The following is a 19150-nucleotide window of genomic DNA, read 5'->3' as shown; positions in this document are numbered from 1 at the left end:
CGTCTTAGACCACTAGACCACCGGAGGGAACTGCCTCAACTCCCTGGGAACTTGTACAAGAGGCTGAGGACACGCACGCCTGCTGCGCTGCGCTGCGCTGGCAGCAGCGACCAGCAGGGGGCCGACCGGCTGATCCTTCCCTTTCACAGGCAGGCTTTTGACCCTCGATTAAACGACAAAGGTGTTCAGAAGGAAGGCCTGGGGGGAGGGAGGCAGGGAGGGACGGACGCACGCACGCAGGGAAATCAGCACAAAGCAGGTCCCCTGGAATCTCACACCTGCGTCCCAGAAAACAGGTCTCCTGGTCAAAGCAGTCCTGCCCGCCCTGCCATTAACGTGACAATGGACAGGGCCCGGCAGCTTGAGACACATCTTTTTTTCAATATGCAAGTTCTTTTTAAAAAGGTTTCCTTCCACAGCAGCTCTGAGTTAGAGTTAGAGTTAGAGTGAGAGAGAGAGAGAGAGAGAGAGAGAGACTGACTGACACTGACTCTCACACACACACACACAGACACACACCGTCTCCCATCCGATTGGTGGACTATGGGATTGAAAATCTAACTTTTAGTTTCAATGCAGCGCGTTGTTGTTGTAATATAGAACTGCAAGTTGCCGTTGTAGTCGTAGTTTCGAATCAGCACAAAGTAGGTGCCTCCCTGGAATGTCACACCTGCGTCCCGGAAAACAGGTCTCCTGGTCAAAGCAGTCCCGCCCCGCCCTGGGATTAACATGACAATGAACGGGGCCCAGTCAGGGAGCAGTTTGAAAGACATTTTTCAATATGCACTTCTGAAACATTAACGCCTTGTTTCTTCCGACAGTTTAACCAGCGATTAACATGACAATGGACAGGGCCCAGTCAGGGAGCAGCTTGAGAGACACCTTTCAATAGGCACTTCTGAAACATTAACGCCTTGTTTCTTTCGACAGTTTAGCCAGCCTTTAACACGTCTTGTGTTTTTATTTCCCATTTCCAGCCAGCCAGCCAGCCAGCCAGCCGAGCCAGCCTCTGCAGTATTTTTTTTCATTGGTCTTGCCTGCCGTGGAATGAATGTTTCAACACGAGCTGCCGATTGTCAGCACCTCACCTCTTTCTCAATTGGCCGTTGCAATCTCACTCACTCACTGTGAGACACGTCACATCACGTCACTAGTTTTCCTTAAAGAGGTCTCCTTCCACGGCAGTTCGTTAGTGACTGAGACTGACTGACGGAGGTCCGGTGAGACCCAACCCTCTCCCATCTGATTGGTGGCCTACTGGCAAATTTACCAATCTGTCAAGCAATCCTGGCAAGAAAGGGAAAAAAATCTTTAAACTCATCCACTGTTGCAATTAGAAACGGTGGCAAAAATGTGGCCAGAGTGGGAGAGAACGGCAGTGCTTCTAGACTGCATTAAACACAGGCAGCCAGAGACCAAAGAGGGAGTGCAAACAGGAGCCGAGATCAATTCGCATCGAGCGCGTCATCGCTTCTCGGCCTTTTGGCTAAGATCAAGTGTAGTATCTGTTCTTATCAGTTTAATATCTGATACGTCCCCTATCTGGGGACCATATATTAAATTGATTTTTGGAACAGGGAGATGGAACAGGGGCTTGCTCCGTCCACTCCACGCATCGACCCAGTATTGCAGTGTCTCTGGGAACGGTGCACCTCCCTGTGGGGAGATATTCAAAAGGAAAAACAGCTCTTTCCCAGCGTCTCTGTGTGTGTGTGTGTGTGTGTGTGTGTGTGTGTATGTATTATTACTGAGAATAAAGCTGATATATTACACTTACTTTCTCAGCTCAGTGGTATTTCTTTCTTCTCCTCGGCTGAATGCCGCTCGCACGTAGCGATATAATTCAAAGTGCAAAATAACTTGGTGCCGTTGACTTTGAACAAGCAGGGTCTGCTTTCAAATGCAAGCTGCGCTCCCGAACTGGACTGTCTGTCTGTTTGTCAAGGAGAGGAAAAGGTGGCGGTGGTGAGGGTGGAGCATTAGCGCTCAGGAGGGGAGACTTTCTTTGAGTGGTGCCAATTAATCTGCACCAGAAAGTCATCCCCCCGACCGGGATTCGAACCCGGGTCTCAACGAGTTTAAAAGGTTGCGTCTTAGACCACTAGACCACCGGAGGGAACTGCCTCAACTCCCTGGGAACTTGTACAAGAGGCTGAGGACACGCACGCCTGCTGCGCTGCGCTGCGCTGGCAGCAGCGACCAGCAGGGGGCCGACCGGCTGATCCTTCCCTTTCACAGGCAGGCTTTTGACCCTCGATTAAACGACAAAGGTGTTCAGAAGGAAGGCCTGGGGGGAGGGAGGCAGGGAGGGACGGACGCACGCACGCAGGGAAATCAGCACAAAGCAGGTCCCCTGGAATCTCACACCTGCGTCCCAGAAAACAGGTCTCCTGGTCAAAGCAGTCCTGCCCGCCCTGCCATTAACGTGACAATGGACAGGGCCCGGCAGCTTGAGACACATCTTTTTTTCAATATGCAAGTTCTTTTTAAAAAGGTTTCCTTCCACAGCAGCTCTGAGTTAGAGTTAGAGTTAGAGTGAGAGAGAGAGAGAGAGAGAGAGAGAGACTGACTGACACTGACTCTCTCACACACACACACAGACACACACCGTCTCCCATCCGATTGGTGGACTATGGGATTGAAAATCTAACTTTTAGTTTCAATGCAGCGCGTTGTTGTTGTAATATAGAACTGCAAGTTGCCGTTGTAGTCGTAGTTTCGAATCAGCACAAAGTAGGTGCCTCCCTGGAATGTCACACCTGCGTCCCGGAAAACAGGTCTCCTGGTCAAAGCAGTCCCGCCCCGCCCTGGGATTAACATGACAATGAACGGGGCCCAGTCAGGGAGCAGTTTGAAAGACATTTTTCAATATGCACTTCTGAAACATTAACGCCTTGTTTCTTCCGACAGTTTAACCAGCGATTAACATGACAATGGACAGGGCCCAGTCAGGGAGCAGCTTGAGAGACACCTTTCAATAGGCACTTCTGAAACATTAACGCCTTGTTTCTTTCGACAGTTTAGCCAGCCTTTAACACGTCTTGTGTTTTTATTTCCCATTTCCAGCCAGCCAGCCAGCCAGCCAGCCGAGCCAGCCTCTGCAGTATTTTTTTTCATTGGTCTTGCCTGCCGTGGAATGAATGTTTCAACACGAGCTGCCGATTGTCAGCACCTCACCTCTTTCTCAATTGGCCGTTGCAATCTCACTCACTCACTGTGAGACACGTCACATCACGTCACTAGTTTTCCTTAAAGAGGTCTCCTTCCACGGCAGTTCGTTAGTGACTGAGACTGACTGACGGAGGTCCGGTGAGACCCAACCCTCTCCCATCTGATTGGTGGCCTACTGGCAAATTTACCAATCTGTCAAGCAATCCTGGCAAGAAAGGGAAAAAAATCTTTAAACTCATCCACTGTTGCAATTAGAAACGGTGGCAAAAATGTGGCCAGAGTGGGAGAGAACGGCAGTGCTTCTAGACTGCATTAAACACAGGCAGCCAGAGACCAAAGAGGGAGTGCAAACAGGAGCCGAGATCAATTCGCATCGAGCGCGTCATCGCTTCTCGGCCTTTTGGCTAAGATCAAGTGTAGTATCTGTTCTTATCAGTTTAATATCTGATACGTCCCCTATCTGGGGACCATATATTAAATTGATTTTTGGAACAGGGAGATGGAACAGGGGCTTGCTCCGTCCACTCCACGCATCGACCCAGTATTGCAGTGTCTCTGGGAACGGTGCACCTCCCTGTGGGGAGATATTCAAAAGGAAAAACAGCTCTTTCCCAGCGTCTCTGTGTGTGTGTGTGTGTGTGTGTGTGTGTATGTATTATTACTGAGAATAAAGCTGATATATTACACTTACTTTCTCAGCTCAGTGGTATTTCTTTCTTCTCCTCGGCTGAATGCCGCTCGCACGTAGCGATATAATTCAAAGTGCAAAATAACTTGGTGCCGTTGACTTTGAACAAGCAGGGTCTGCTTTCAAATGCAAGCTGCGCTCCCGAACTGGACTGTCTGTCTGTTTGTCAAGGAGAGGAAAAGGTGGCGGTGGTGAGGGTGGAGCATTAGCGCTCAGGAGGGGAGACTTTCTTTGAGTGGTGCCAATTAATCTGCACCAGAAAGTCATCCCCCCGACCGGGATTCGAACCCGGGTCTCAACGAGTTTAAAAGGTTGCGTCTTAGACCACTAGACCACCGGAGGGAACTGCCTCAACTCCCTGGGAACTTGTACAAGAGGCTGAGGACACGCACGCCTGCTGCGCTGCGCTGCGCTGGCAGCAGCGACCAGCAGGGGGCCGACCGGCTGATCCTTCCCTTTCACAGGCAGGCTTTTGACCCTCGATTAAACGACAAAGGTGTTCAGAAGGAAGGCCTGGGGGGAGGGAGGCAGGGAGGGACGGACGCACGCACGCAGGGAAATCAGCACAAAGCAGGTCCCCTGGAATCTCACACCTGCGTCCCAGAAAACAGGTCTCCTGGTCAAAGCAGTCCTGCCCGCCCTGCCATTAACGTGACAATGGACAGGGCCCGGCAGCTTGAGACACATCTTTTTTTCAATATGCAAGTTCTTTTTAAAAAGGTTTCCTTCCACAGCAGCTCTGAGTTAGAGTTAGAGTTAGAGTGAGAGAGAGAGAGAGAGAGAGAGAGAGACTGACTGACACTGACTCTCACACACACACACACAGACACACACCGTCTCCCATCCGATTGGTGGACTATGGGATTGAAAATCTAACTTTTAGTTTCAATGCAGCGCGTTGTTGTTGTAATATAGAACTGCAAGTTGCCGTTGTAGTCGTAGTTTCGAATCAGCACAAAGTAGGTGCCTCCCTGGAATGTCACACCTGCGTCCCGGAAAACAGGTCTCCTGGTCAAAGCAGTCCCGCCCCGCCCTGGGATTAACATGACAATGAACGGGGCCCAGTCAGGGAGCAGTTTGAAAGACATTTTTCAATATGCACTTCTGAAACATTAACGCCTTGTTTCTTCCGACAGTTTAACCAGCGATTAACATGACAATGGACAGGGCCCAGTCAGGGAGCAGCTTGAGAGACACCTTTCAATAGGCACTTCTGAAACATTAACGCCTTGTTTCTTTCGACAGTTTAGCCAGCCTTTAACACGTCTTGTGTTTTTATTTCCCATTTCCAGCCAGCCAGCCAGCCAGCCAGCCGAGCCAGCCTCTGCAGTATTTTTTTTCATTGGTCTTGCCTGCCGTGGAATGAATGTTTCAACACGAGCTGCCGATTGTCAGCACCTCACCTCTTTCTCAATTGGCCGTTGCAATCTCACTCACTCACTGTGAGACACGTCACATCACGTCACTAGTTTTCCTTAAAGAGGTCTCCTTCCACGGCAGTTCGTTAGTGACTGAGACTGACTGACGGAGGTCCGGTGAGACCCAACCCTCTCCCATCTGATTGGTGGCCTACTGGCAAATTTACCAATCTGTCAAGCAATCCTGGCAAGAAAGGGAAAAAAATCTTTAAACTCATCCACTGTTGCAATTAGAAACGGTGGCAAAAATGTGGCCAGAGTGGGAGAGAACGGCAGTGCTTCTAGACTGCATTAAACACAGGCAGCCAGAGACCAAAGAGGGAGTGCAAACAGGAGCCGAGATCAATTCGCATCGAGCGCGTCATCGCTTCTCGGCCTTTTGGCTAAGATCAAGTGTAGTATCTGTTCTTATCAGTTTAATATCTGATACGTCCCCTATCTGGGGACCATATATTAAATTGATTTTTGGAACAGGGAGATGGAACAGGGGCTTGCTCCGTCCACTCCACGCATCGACCCAGTATTGCAGTGTCTCTGGGAACGGTGCACCTCCCTGTGGGGAGATATTCAAAAGGAAAAACAGCTCTTTCCCAGCGTCTCTGTGTGTGTGTGTGTGTGTGTGTGTGTGTGTGTATGTATTATTACTGAGAATAAAGCTGATATATTACACTTACTTTCTCAGCTCAGTGGTATTTCTTTCTTCTCCTCGGCTGAATGCCGCTCGCACGTAGCGATATAATTCAAAGTGCAAAATAACTTGGTGCCGTTGACTTTGAACAAGCAGGGTCTGCTTTCAAATGCAAGCTGCGCTCCCGAACTGGACTGTCTGTCTGTTTGTCAAGGAGAGGAAAAGGTGGCGGTGGTGAGGGTGGAGCATTAGCGCTCAGGAGGGGAGACTTTCTTTGAGTGGTGCCAATTAATCTGCACCAGAAAGTCATCCCCCCGACCGGGATTCGAACCCGGGTCTCAACGAGTTTAAAAGGTTGCGTCTTAGACCACTAGACCACCGGAGGGAACTGCCTCAACTCCCTGGGAACTTGTACAAGAGGCTGAGGACACGCACGCCTGCTGCGCTGCGCTGCGCTGGCAGCAGCGACCAGCAGGGGGCCGACCGGCTGATCCTTCCCTTTCACAGGCAGGCTTTTGACCCTCGATTAAACGACAAAGGTGTTCAGAAGGAAGGCCTGGGGGGAGGGAGGCAGGGAGGGACGGACGCACGCACGCAGGGAAATCAGCACAAAGCAGGTCCCCTGGAATCTCACACCTGCGTCCCAGAAAACAGGTCTCCTGGTCAAAGCAGTCCTGCCCGCCCTGCCATTAACGTGACAATGGACAGGGCCCGGCAGCTTGAGACACATCTTTTTTTCAATATGCAAGTTCTTTTTAAAAAGGTTTCCTTCCACAGCAGCTCTGAGTTAGAGTTAGAGTTAGAGTGAGAGAGAGAGAGAGAGAGAGAGAGAGACTGACTGACACTGACTCTCTCACACACACACACAGACACACACCGTCTCCCATCCGATTGGTGGACTATGGGATTGAAAATCTAACTTTTAGTTTCAATGCAGCGCGTTGTTGTTGTAATATAGAACTGCAAGTTGCCGTTGTAGTCGTAGTTTCGAATCAGCACAAAGTAGGTGCCTCCCTGGAATGTCACACCTGCGTCCCGGAAAACAGGTCTCCTGGTCAAAGCAGTCCCGCCCCGCCCTGGGATTAACATGACAATGAACGGGGCCCAGTCAGGGAGCAGTTTGAAAGACATTTTTCAATATGCACTTCTGAAACATTAACGCCTTGTTTCTTCCGACAGTTTAACCAGCGATTAACATGACAATGGACAGGGCCCAGTCAGGGAGCAGCTTGAGAGACACCTTTCAATAGGCACTTCTGAAACATTAACGCCTTGTTTCTTTCGACAGTTTAGCCAGCCTTTAACACGTCTTGTGTTTTTATTTCCCATTTCCAGCCAGCCAGCCAGCCAGCCAGCCGAGCCAGCCTCTGCAGTATTTTTTTTCATTGGTCTTGCCTGCCGTGGAATGAATGTTTCAACACGAGCTGCCGATTGTCAGCACCTCACCTCTTTCTCAATTGGCCGTTGCAATCTCACTCACTCACTGTGAGACACGTCACATCACGTCACTAGTTTTCCTTAAAGAGGTCTCCTTCCACGGCAGTTCGTTAGTGACTGAGACTGACTGACGGAGGTCCGGTGAGACCCAACCCTCTCCCATCTGATTGGTGGCCTACTGGCAAATTTACCAATCTGTCAAGCAATCCTGGCAAGAAAGGGAAAAAAATCTTTAAACTCATCCACTGTTGCAATTAGAAACGGTGGCAAAAATGTGGCCAGAGTGGGAGAGAACGGCAGTGCTTCTAGACTGCATTAAACACAGGCAGCCAGAGACCAAAGAGGGAGTGCAAACAGGAGCCGAGATCAATTCGCATCGAGCGCGTCATCGCTTCTCGGCCTTTTGGCTAAGATCAAGTGTAGTATCTGTTCTTATCAGTTTAATATCTGATACGTCCCCTATCTGGGGACCATATATTAAATTGATTTTTGGAACAGGGAGATGGAACAGGGGCTTGCTCCGTCCACTCCACGCATCGACCCAGTATTGCAGTGTCTCTGGGAACGGTGCACCTCCCTGTGGGGAGATATTCAAAAGGAAAAACAGCTCTTTCCCAGCGTCTCTGTGTGTGTGTGTGTGTGTGTGTGTGTGTGTGTGTATGTATTATTACTGAGAATAAAGCTGATATATTACACTTACTTTCTCAGCTCAGTGGTATTTCTTTCTTCTCCTCGGCTGAATGCCGCTCGCACGTAGCGATATAATTCAAAGTGCAAAATAACTTGGTGCCGTTGACTTTGAACAAGCAGGGTCTGCTTTCAAATGCAAGCTGCGCTCCCGAACTGGACTGTCTGTCTGTTTGTCAAGGAGAGGAAAAGGTGGCGGTGGTGAGGGTGGAGCATTAGCGCTCAGGAGGGGAGACTTTCTTTGAGTGGTGCCAATTAATCTGCACCAGAAAGTCATCCCCCCGACCGGGATTCGAACCCGGGTCTCAACGAGTTTAAAAGGTTGCGTCTTAGACCACTAGACCACCGGAGGGAACTGCCTCAACTCCCTGGGAACTTGTACAAGAGGCTGAGGACACGCACGCCTGCTGCGCTGCGCTGCGCTGGCAGCAGCGACCAGCAGGGGGCCGACCGGCTGATCCTTCCCTTTCACAGGCAGGCTTTTGACCCTCGATTAAACGACAAAGGTGTTCAGAAGGAAGGCCTGGGGGGAGGGAGGCAGGGAGGGACGGACGCACGCACGCAGGGAAATCAGCACAAAGCAGGTCCCCTGGAATCTCACACCTGCGTCCCAGAAAACAGGTCTCCTGGTCAAAGCAGTCCTGCCCGCCCTGCCATTAACGTGACAATGGACAGGGCCCGGCAGCTTGAGACACATCTTTTTTTCAATATGCAAGTTCTTTTTAAAAAGGTTTCCTTCCACAGCAGCTCTGAGTTAGAGTTAGAGTTAGAGTGAGAGAGAGAGAGAGAGAGAGAGAGAGACTGACTGACACTGACTCTCACACACACACACACAGACACACACCGTCTCCCATCCGATTGGTGGACTATGGGATTGAAAATCTAACTTTTAGTTTCAATGCAGCGCGTTGTTGTTGTAATATAGAACTGCAAGTTGCCGTTGTAGTCGTAGTTTCGAATCAGCACAAAGTAGGTGCCTCCCTGGAATGTCACACCTGCGTCCCGGAAAACAGGTCTCCTGGTCAAAGCAGTCCCGCCCCGCCCTGGGATTAACATGACAATGAACGGGGCCCAGTCAGGGAGCAGTTTGAAAGACATTTTTCAATATGCACTTCTGAAACATTAACGCCTTGTTTCTTCCGACAGTTTAACCAGCGATTAACATGACAATGGACAGGGCCCAGTCAGGGAGCAGCTTGAGAGACACCTTTCAATAGGCACTTCTGAAACATTAACGCCTTGTTTCTTTCGACAGTTTAGCCAGCCTTTAACACGTCTTGTGTTTTTATTTCCCATTTCCAGCCAGCCAGCCAGCCAGCCAGCCGAGCCAGCCTCTGCAGTATTTTTTTTCATTGGTCTTGCCTGCCGTGGAATGAATGTTTCAACACGAGCTGCCGATTGTCAGCACCTCACCTCTTTCTCAATTGGCCGTTGCAATCTCACTCACTCACTGTGAGACACGTCACATCACGTCACTAGTTTTCCTTAAAGAGGTCTCCTTCCACGGCAGTTCGTTAGTGACTGAGACTGACTGACGGAGGTCCGGTGAGACCCAACCCTCTCCCATCTGATTGGTGGCCTACTGGCAAATTTACCAATCTGTCAAGCAATCCTGGCAAGAAAGGGAAAAAAATCTTTAAACTCATCCACTGTTGCAATTAGAAACGGTGGCAAAAATGTGGCCAGAGTGGGAGAGAACGGCAGTGCTTCTAGACTGCATTAAACACAGGCAGCCAGAGACCAAAGAGGGAGTGCAAACAGGAGCCGAGATCAATTCGCATCGAGCGCGTCATCGCTTCTCGGCCTTTTGGCTAAGATCAAGTGTAGTATCTGTCATGAACTGCAATGATGTCCAATGTTTTCATTGTACTGCACTTAACGTAACCTGCAAATTGTATAATCTGTATTGTGTACGTTTGGAAAGTAATATGACAACTGTTTTGTATGTACTGCTGCAAATTTTTATGAATAAAGTATATTTTTTGGAAAAAAAAAAAAAAAAAAAAAAATCTGTTCTTATCAGTTTAATATCTGATACGTCCCCTATCTGGGGACCATATATTAAATTGATTTTTGGAACAGGGAGATGGAACAGGGGCTTGCTCCGTCCACTCCACGCATCGACCCAGTATTGCAGTGTCTCTGGGAACGGTGCACCTCCCTGTGGGGAGATATTCAAAAGGAAAAACAGCTCTTTCCCAGCGTCTCTGTGTGTGTGTGTGTGTGTGTATGTATTATTACTGAGAATAAAGCTGATATATTACACTTACTTTCTCAGCTCAGTGGTATTTCTTTCTTCTCCTCGGCTGAATGCCGCTCGCACGTAGCGATATAATTCAAAGTGCAAAATAACTTGGTGCCGTTGACTTTGAACAAGCAGGGTCTGCTTTCAAATGCAAGCTGCGCTCCCGAACTGGACTGTCTGTCTGTTTGTCAAGGAGAGGAAAAGGTGGCGGTGGTGAGGGTGGAGCATTAGCGCTCAGGAGGGGAGACTTTCTTTGAGTGGTGCCAATTAATCTGCACCAGAAAGTCATCCCCCCGACCGGGATTCGAACCCGGGTCTCAACGAGTTTAAAAGGTTGCGTCTTAGACCACTAGACCACCGGAGGGAACTGCCTCAACTCCCTGGGAACTTGTACAAGAGGCTGAGGACACGCACGCCTGCTGCGCTGCGCTGCGCTGGCAGCAGCGACCAGCAGGGGGCCGACCGGCTGATCCTTCCCTTTCACAGGCAGGCTTTTGACCCTCGATTAAACGACAAAGGTGTTCAGAAGGAAGGCCTGGGGGGAGGGAGGCAGGGAGGGACGGACGCACGCACGCAGGGAAATCAGCACAAAGCAGGTCCCCTGGAATCTCACACCTGCGTCCCAGAAAACAGGTCTCCTGGTCAAAGCAGTCCTGCCCGCCCTGCCATTAACGTGACAATGGACAGGGCCCGGCAGCTTGAGACACATCTTTTTTTCAATATGCAAGTTCTTTTTAAAAAGGTTTCCTTCCACAGCAGCTCTGAGTTAGAGTTAGAGTTAGAGTGAGAGAGAGAGAGAGAGAGAGAGAGAGACTGACTGACACTGACTCTCTCACACACACACACAGACACACACCGTCTCCCATCCGATTGGTGGACTATGGGATTGAAAATCTAACTTTTAGTTTCAATGCAGCGCGTTGTTGTTGTAATATAGAACTGCAAGTTGCCGTTGTAGTCGTAGTTTCGAATCAGCACAAAGTAGGTGCCTCCCTGGAATGTCACACCTGCGTCCCGGAAAACAGGTCTCCTGGTCAAAGCAGTCCCGCCCCGCCCTGGGATTAACATGACAATGAACGGGGCCCAGTCAGGGAGCAGTTTGAAAGACATTTTTCAATATGCACTTCTGAAACATTAACGCCTTGTTTCTTCCGACAGTTTAACCAGCGATTAACATGACAATGGACAGGGCCCAGTCAGGGAGCAGCTTGAGAGACACCTTTCAATAGGCACTTCTGAAACATTAACGCCTTGTTTCTTTCGACAGTTTAGCCAGCCTTTAACACGTCTTGTGTTTTTATTTCCCATTTCCAGCCAGCCAGCCAGCCAGCCAGCCGAGCCAGCCTCTGCAGTATTTTTTTTCATTGGTCTTGCCTGCCGTGGAATGAATGTTTCAACACGAGCTGCCGATTGTCAGCACCTCACCTCTTTCTCAATTGGCCGTTGCAATCTCACTCACTCACTGTGAGACACGTCACATCACGTCACTAGTTTTCCTTAAAGAGGTCTCCTTCCACGGCAGTTCGTTAGTGACTGAGACTGACTGACGGAGGTCCGGTGAGACCCAACCCTCTCCCATCTGATTGGTGGCCTACTGGCAAATTTACCAATCTGTCAAGCAATCCTGGCAAGAAAGGGAAAAAAATCTTTAAACTCATCCACTGTTGCAATTAGAAACGGTGGCAAAAATGTGGCCAGAGTGGGAGAGAACGGCAGTGCTTCTAGACTGCATTAAACACAGGCAGCCAGAGACCAAAGAGGGAGTGCAAACAGGAGCCGAGATCAATTCGCATCGAGCGCGTCATCGCTTCTCGGCCTTTTGGCTAAGATCAAGTGTAGTATCTGTTCTTATCAGTTTAATATCTGATACGTCCCCTATCTGGGGACCATATATTAAATTGATTTTTGGAACAGGGAGATGGAACAGGGGCTTGCTCCGTCCACTCCACGCATCGACCCAGTATTGCAGTGTCTCTGGGAACGGTGCACCTCCCTGTGGGGAGATATTCAAAAGGAAAAACAGCTCTTTCCCAGCGTCTCTGTGTGTGTGTGTGTGTGTGTATGTATTATTACTGAGAATAAAGCTGATATATTACACTTACTTTCTCAGCTCAGTGGTATTTCTTTCTTCTCCTCGGCTGAATGCCGCTCGCACGTAGCGATATAATTCAAAGTGCAAAATAACTTGGTGCCGTTGACTTTGAACAAGCAGGGTCTGCTTTCAAATGCAAGCTGCGCTCCCGAACTGGACTGTCTGTCTGTTTGTCAAGGAGAGGAAAAGGTGGCGGTGGTGAGGGTGGAGCATTAGCGCTCAGGAGGGGAGACTTTCTTTGAGTGGTGCCAATTAATCTGCACCAGAAAGTCATCCCCCCGACCGGGATTCGAACCCGGGTCTCAACGAGTTTAAAAGGTTGCGTCTTAGACCACTAGACCACCGGAGGGAACTGCCTCAACTCCCTGGGAACTTGTACAAGAGGCTGAGGACACGCACGCCTGCTGCGCTGCGCTGCGCTGGCAGCAGCGACCAGCAGGGGGCCGACCGGCTGATCCTTCCCTTTCACAGGCAGGCTTTTGACCCTCGATTAAACGACAAAGGTGTTCAGAAGGAAGGCCTGGGGGGAGGGAGGCAGGGAGGGACGGACGCACGCACGCAGGGAAATCAGCACAAAGCAGGTCCCCTGGAATCTCACACCTGCGTCCCAGAAAACAGGTCTCCTGGTCAAAGCAGTCCTGCCCGCCCTGCCATTAACGTGACAATGGACAGGGCCCGGCAGCTTGAGACACATCTTTTTTTCAATATGCAAGTTCTTTTTAAAAAGGTTTCCTTCCACAGCAGCTCTGAGTTAGAGTTAGAGTTAGAGTGAGAGAGAGAGAGAGAGAGAGAGAGAGACTGACTGACACTGACTCTCTCACACACACACACAGACACACACCGTCTCCCATCCGATTGGTGGACTATGGGATTGAAAATCTAACTTTTAGTTTCAATGCAGCGCGTTGTTGTTGTAATATAGAACTGCAAGTTGCCGTTGTAGTCGTAGTTTCGAATCAGCACAAAGTAGGTGCCTCCCTGGAATGTCACACCTGCGTCCCGGAAAACAGGTCTCCTGGTCAAAGCAGTCCCGCCCCGCCCTGGGATTAACATGACAATGAACGGGGCCCAGTCAGGGAGCAGTTTGAAAGACATTTTTCAATATGCACTTCTGAAACATTAACGCCTTGTTTCTTCCGACAGTTTAACCAGCGATTAACATGACAATGGACAGGGCCCAGTCAGGGAGCAGCTTGAGAGACACCTTTCAATAGGCACTTCTGAAACATTAACGCCTTGTTTCTTTCGACAGTTTAGCCAGCCTTTAACACGTCTTGTGTTTTTATTTCCCATTTCCAGCCAGCCAGCCAGCCAGCCAGCCGAGCCAGCCTCTGCAGTATTTTTTTTCATTGGTCTTGCCTGCCGTGGAATGAATGTTTCAACACGAGCTGCCGATTGTCAGCACCTCACCTCTTTCTCAATTGGCCGTTGCAATCTCACTCACTCACTGTGAGACACGTCACATCACGTCACTAGTTTTCCTTAAAGAGGTCTCCTTCCACGGCAGTTCGTTAGTGACTGAGACTGACTGACGGAGGTCCGGTGAGACCCAACCCTCTCCCATCTGATTGGTGGCCTACTGGCAAATTTACCAATCTGTCAAGCAATCCTGGCAAGAAAGGGAAAAAAATCTTTAAACTCATCCACTGTTGCAATTAGAAACGGTGGCAAAAATGTGGCCAGAGTGGGAGAGAACGGCAGTGCTTCTAGACTGCATTAAACACAGGCAGCCAGAGACCAAAGAGGGAGTGCAAACAGGAGCCGAGATCAATTCGCATCGAGCGCGTCATCGCTTCTCGGCCTTTTGGCTAAGATCAAGTGGTCAAGTGGGGGAAGGCAACCATTTGGAGCCTTTCTGCCATTCTATGCCGGGGGGATGCAGTCAGGGAGAAATCCCCTCGGGCAGAGTGTAGAGCTTTGGCTTGTAGAGCTTTGGCTTGATGTAATGTCACTGCAAGGTATCTGGAATGAATCTGAAAGGCAATAAGGCACCCCAGAGTGTCAGAAAAAAAAAAAAAAAAAATCTGTTCTTATCAGTTTAATATCTGATACGTCCCCTATCTGGGGACCATATATTAAATTGATTTTTGGAACAGGGAGATGGAACAGGGGCTTGCTCCGTCCACTCCACGCATCGACCCAGTATTGCAGTGTCTCTGGGAACGGTGCACCTCCCTGTGGGGAGATATTCAAAAGGAAAAACAGCTCTTTCCCAGCGTCTCTGTGTGTGTGTGTGTGTGTGTGTGTGTGTGTGTATGTATTATTACTGAGAATAAAGCTGATATATTACACTTACTTTCTCAGCTCAGTGGTATTTCTTTCTTCTCCTCGGCTGAATGCCGCTCGCACGTAGCGATATAATTCAAAGTGCAAAATAACTTGGTGCCGTTGACTTTGAACAAGCAGGGTCTGCTTTCAAATGCAAGCTGCGCTCCCGAACTGGACTGTCTGTCTGTTTGTCAAGGAGAGGAAAAGGTGGCGGTGGTGAGGGTGGAGCATTAGCGCTCAGGAGGGGAGACTTTCTTTGAGTGGTGCCAATTAATCTGCACCAGAAAGTCATCCCCCCGACCGGGATTCGAACCCGGGTCTCAACGAGTTTAAAAGGTTGCGTCTTAGACCACTAGACCACCGGAGGGAACTGCCTCAACTCCCTGGGAACTTGTACAAGAGGCTGAGGACACGCACGCCTGCTGCGCTGCGCTGCGCTGGCAGCAGCGACCAGCAGGGGGCCGACCGGCTGATCCTTCCCTTTCACAGGCAGGCTTTTGACCCTCGATTAAACGACAAAGGTGTTCAGAAGGAAGGCCTGGGGGGAGGGAGGCAGGGAGGGACGGACGCACGCACGCAGGGAAATCAGCACAAAGCAGGTCCCCTGGAATCTCACACCTGCGTCCCAGAAAACAGGTCTCCTGGTCAAAGCAGTCCTGCCCGCCCTGCCATTAACGTGACAATGGACAGGGCCCGGCAGCTTGAGACACATCTTTTTTTCAATATGCAAGTTCTTTTTAAAAAGGTTTCCTTCCACAGCAGCTCTGAGTTAGAGTTAGAGTTAGAGTGAGAGAGAGAGAGAGAGAGAGAGAGAGACTGACTGACACTGACTCTCTCACACACACACACAGACACACACCGTCTCCCATCCGATTGGTGGACTATGGGATTGAAAATCTAACTTTTAGTTTCAATGCAGCGCGTTGTTGTTGTAATATAGAACTGCAAGTTGCCGTTGTAGTCGTAGTTTCGAATCAGCACAAAGTAGGTGCCTCCCTGGAATGTCACACCTGCGTCCCGGAAAACAGGTCTCCTGGTCAAAGCAGTCCCGCCCCGCCCTGGGATTAACATGACAATGAACGGGGCCCAGTCAGGGAGCAGTTTGAAAGACATTTTTCAATATGCACTTCTGAAACATTAACGCCTTGTTTCTTCCGACAGTTTAACCAGCGATTAACATGACAATGGACAGGGCCCAGTCAGGGAGCAGCTTGAGAGACACCTTTCAATAGGCACTTCTGAAACATTAACGCCTTGTTTCTTTCGACAGTTTAGCCAGCCTTTAACACGTCTTGTGTTTTTATTTCCCATTTCCAGCCAGCCAGCCAGCCAGCCAGCCGAGCCAGCCTCTGCAGTATTTTTTTTCATTGGTCTTGCCTGCCGTGGAATGAATGTTTCAACACGAGCTGCCGATTGTCAGCACCTCACCTCTTTCTCAATTGGCCGTTGCAATCTCACTCACTCACTGTGAGACACGTCACATCACGTCACTAGTTTTCCTTAAAGAGGTCTCCTTCCACGGCAGTTCGTTAGTGACTGAGACTGACTGACGGAGGTCCGGTGAGACCCAACCCTCTCCCATCTGATTGGTGGCCTACTGGCAAATTTACCAATCTGTCAAGCAATCCTGGCAAGAAAGGGAAAAAAATCTTTAAACTCATCCACTGTTGCAATTAGAAACGGTGGCAAAAATGTGGCCAGAGTGGGAGAGAACGGCAGTGCTTCTAGACTGCATTAAACACAGGCAGCCAGAGACCAAAGAGGGAGTGCAAACAGGAGCCGAGATCAATTCGCATCGAGCGCGTCATCGCTTCTCGGCCTTTTGGCTAAGATCAAGTGGTCAAGTGGGGGAAGGCAACCATTTGGAGCCTTTCTGCCATTCTATGCCGGGGGGATGCAGTCAGGGAGAAATCCCCTCGGGCAGAGTGTAGAGCTTTGGCTTGTAGAGCTTTGGCTTGATGTAATGTCACTGCAAGGTATCTGGAATGAATCTGAAAGGCAATAAGGCACCCCAGAGTGTCAGAAAAAAAAAAAAAAAAAAAAAAAAAAAAAAATCTGTTCTTATCAGTTTAATATCTGATACGTCCCCTATCTGGGGACCATATATTAAATTGATTTTTGGAACAGGGAGATGGAACAGGGGCTTGCTCCGTCCACTCCACGCATCGACCCAGTATTGCAGTGTCTCTGGGAACGGTGCACCTCCCTGTGGGGAGATATTCAAAAGGAAAAACAGCTCTTTCCCAGCGTCTCTGTGTGTGTGTGTGTGTGTGTGTGTGTGTGTGTATGTATTATTACTGAGAATAAAGCTGATATATTACACTTACTTTCTCAGCTCAGTGGTATTTCTTTCTTCTCCTCGGCTGAATGCCGCTCGCACGTAGCGATATAATTCAAAGTGCAAAATAACTTGGTGCCGTTGACTTTGAACAAGCAGGGTCTGCTTTCAAATGCAAGCTGCGCTCCCGAACTGGACTGTCTGTCTGTTTGTCAAGGAGAGGAAAAGGTGGCGGTGGTGAGGGTGGAGCATTAGCGCTCAGGAGGGGAGACTTTCTTTGAGTGGTGCCAATTAATCTGCACCAGAAAGTCATCCCCCCGACCGGGATTCGAACCCGGGTCTCAACGAGTTTAAAAGGTTGCGTCTTAGACCACTAGACCACCGGAGGGAACTGCCTCAACTCCCTGGGAACTTGTACAAGAGGCTGAGGACACGCACGCCTGCTGCGCTGCGCTGCGCTGGCAGCAGCGACCAGCAGGGGGCCGACCGGCTGATCCTTCCCTTTCACAGGCAGGCTTTTGACCCTCGATTAAACGACAAAGGTGTTCAGAAGGAAGGCCTGGGGGGAGGGAGGCAGGGAGGGACGGACGCACGCACGCAGGGAAATCAGCACAAAGCAGGTCCCCTGGAATCTCACACCTGCGTCCCAGAAAACAGGTCTCCTGGTCAAAGCAGTCCTGCCCGCCCTGCCATTAACGTGACAATGGACAGGGCCCGGCAGCTTGAGACACATCTTTTTTTCAATATGCAAGTTCTTTTTAAAAAGGTTTCCTTCCACAGCAGCTCTGAGTTAGAGTTAGAGTTAGAGTGAGAGAGAGAGAGAGAGAGAGAGAGAGACTGACTGACACTGACTCTCTCACACACACACACAGACACACACCGTCTCCCATCCGATTGGTGGACTATGGGATTGAAAATCTAACTTTTAGTTTCAATGCAGCGCGTTGTTGTTGTAATATAGAACTGCAAGTTGCCGTTGTAGTCGTAGTTTCGAATCAGCACAAAGTAGGTGCCTCCCTGGAATGTCACACCTGCGTCCCGGAAAACAGGTCTCCTGGTCAAAGCAGTCCCGCCCCGCCCTGGGATTAACATGACAATGAACGGGGCCCAGTCAGGGAGCAGTTTGAAAGACATTTTTCAATATGCACTTCTGAAACATTAACGCCTTGTTTCTTCCGACAGTTTAACCAGCGATTAACATGACAATGGACAGGGCCCAGTCAGGGAGCAGCTTGAGAGACACCTTTCAATAGGCACTTCTGAAACATTAACGCCTTGTTTCTTTCGACAGTTTAGCCAGCCTTTAACACGTCTTGTGTTTTTATTTCCCATTTCCAGCCAGCCAGCCAGCCAGCCAGCCGAGCCAGCCTCTGCAGTATTTTTTTTCATTGGTCTTGCCTGCCGTGGAATGAATGTTTCAACACGAGCTGCCGATTGTCAGCACCTCACCTCTTTCTCAATTGGCCGTTGCAATCTCACTCACTCACTGTGAGACACGTCACATCACGTCACTAGTTTTCCTTAAAGAGGTCTCCTTCCACGGCAGTTCGTTAGTGACTGAGACTGACTGACGGAGGTCCGGTGAGACCCAACCCTCTCCCATCTGATTGGTGGCCTACTGGCAAATTTACCAATCTGTCAAGCAATCCTGGCAAGAAAGGGAAAAAAATCTTTAAACTCATCCACTGTTGCAATTAGAAACGGTGGCAAAAATGTGGCCAGAGTGGGAGAGAACGGCAGTGCTTCTAGACTGCATTAAACACAGGCAGCCAGAGACCAAAGAGGGAGTGCAAACAGGAGCCGAGATCAATTCGCATCGAGCGCGTCATCGCTTCTCGGCCTTTTGGCTAAGATCAAGTGGTCAAGTGGGGGAAGGCAACCATTTGGAGCCTTCCTGCCATTGTATGCCGGGGGGATGCAGTCAGGGAGAAATCCCCTCGGGCAGAGTGTAGAGCTTTGGCTTGTAGAGCTTTGGCTTGATGTAATGTCACTGCAAGGAATCTGGAATGAATCTGTAAGGCAATAAGGCACCCCAGAGTGTCAGAAAGAAAAAAAAAAAAAAAAAAAAAAAAAAAAAAATCTGTTCTTATCAGTTTAATATCTGATACGTCCCCTATCTGGGGACCATATATTAAATTGATTTTTGGAACAGGGAGATGGAACAGGGGCTTGCTCCGTCCACTCCACGCATCGACCCAGTATTGCAGTGTCTCTGGGAACGGTGCACCTCCCTGTGGG

General features: G+C 49.6%; 6 non-coding genes and 4 pseudogenes across 6 annotated transcripts; all 10 read left to right on the top strand.

Moving 5' to 3' along the window:
- The first annotated feature begins 1466 nt into the window (after positions 1-1466).
- On the top strand, positions 1467-1657 carry LOC137325725 (U2 spliceosomal RNA). Its single transcript, XR_010963967.1, has one exon. It is a non-coding gene; the product is annotated as a U2 spliceosomal RNA (small nuclear RNA).
- Positions 1658-3555: 1898 nt separating this feature from the next.
- On the top strand, positions 3556-3746 carry LOC137325724 (U2 spliceosomal RNA). The gene has a single exon (XR_010963966.1). It is a non-coding gene; the product is annotated as a U2 spliceosomal RNA (small nuclear RNA).
- A 1894-nt stretch (positions 3747-5640) lies between these two features.
- Positions 5641-5831, top strand: LOC137325722 (U2 spliceosomal RNA). Its single transcript, XR_010963964.1, has one exon. It is a non-coding gene; the product is annotated as a U2 spliceosomal RNA (small nuclear RNA).
- A 1898-nt stretch (positions 5832-7729) lies between these two features.
- On the top strand, positions 7730-7920 carry LOC137325721 (U2 spliceosomal RNA). The gene has a single exon (XR_010963963.1). It is a non-coding gene; the product is annotated as a U2 spliceosomal RNA (small nuclear RNA).
- A 1900-nt stretch (positions 7921-9820) lies between these two features.
- On the top strand, positions 9821-9948 carry LOC137326049 (U2 spliceosomal RNA; annotated as a pseudogene).
- Positions 9949-10004: 56 nt separating this feature from the next.
- LOC137325818 (U2 spliceosomal RNA) lies at positions 10005-10191 on the top strand. The gene has a single exon (XR_010964031.1). It is a non-coding gene; the product is annotated as a U2 spliceosomal RNA (small nuclear RNA).
- A 1886-nt stretch (positions 10192-12077) lies between these two features.
- Positions 12078-12268, top strand: LOC137325719 (U2 spliceosomal RNA). The gene has a single exon (XR_010963962.1). It is a non-coding gene; the product is annotated as a U2 spliceosomal RNA (small nuclear RNA).
- Positions 12269-14361: 2093 nt separating this feature from the next.
- On the top strand, positions 14362-14542 carry LOC137325909 (U2 spliceosomal RNA; annotated as a pseudogene).
- A 2081-nt stretch (positions 14543-16623) lies between these two features.
- On the top strand, positions 16624-16841 carry LOC137325968 (U2 spliceosomal RNA; annotated as a pseudogene).
- A 2081-nt stretch (positions 16842-18922) lies between these two features.
- On the top strand, positions 18923-19144 carry LOC137325938 (U2 spliceosomal RNA; annotated as a pseudogene).
- The last annotated feature ends 6 nt before the right edge of the window (positions 19145-19150 follow it).

The sequence above is a fragment of the Heptranchias perlo genome, chromosome 9 (genome assembly GCF_035084215.1).
Source record: "Heptranchias perlo isolate sHepPer1 chromosome 9, sHepPer1.hap1, whole genome shotgun sequence".
NCBI classification, from domain to species: Eukaryota; Metazoa; Chordata; class Chondrichthyes; order Hexanchiformes; family Hexanchidae; genus Heptranchias; species Heptranchias perlo.
Note: the sequence above shows the minus strand (reverse complement) of the source record. Positions and strands in the feature narration are given on the sequence as shown.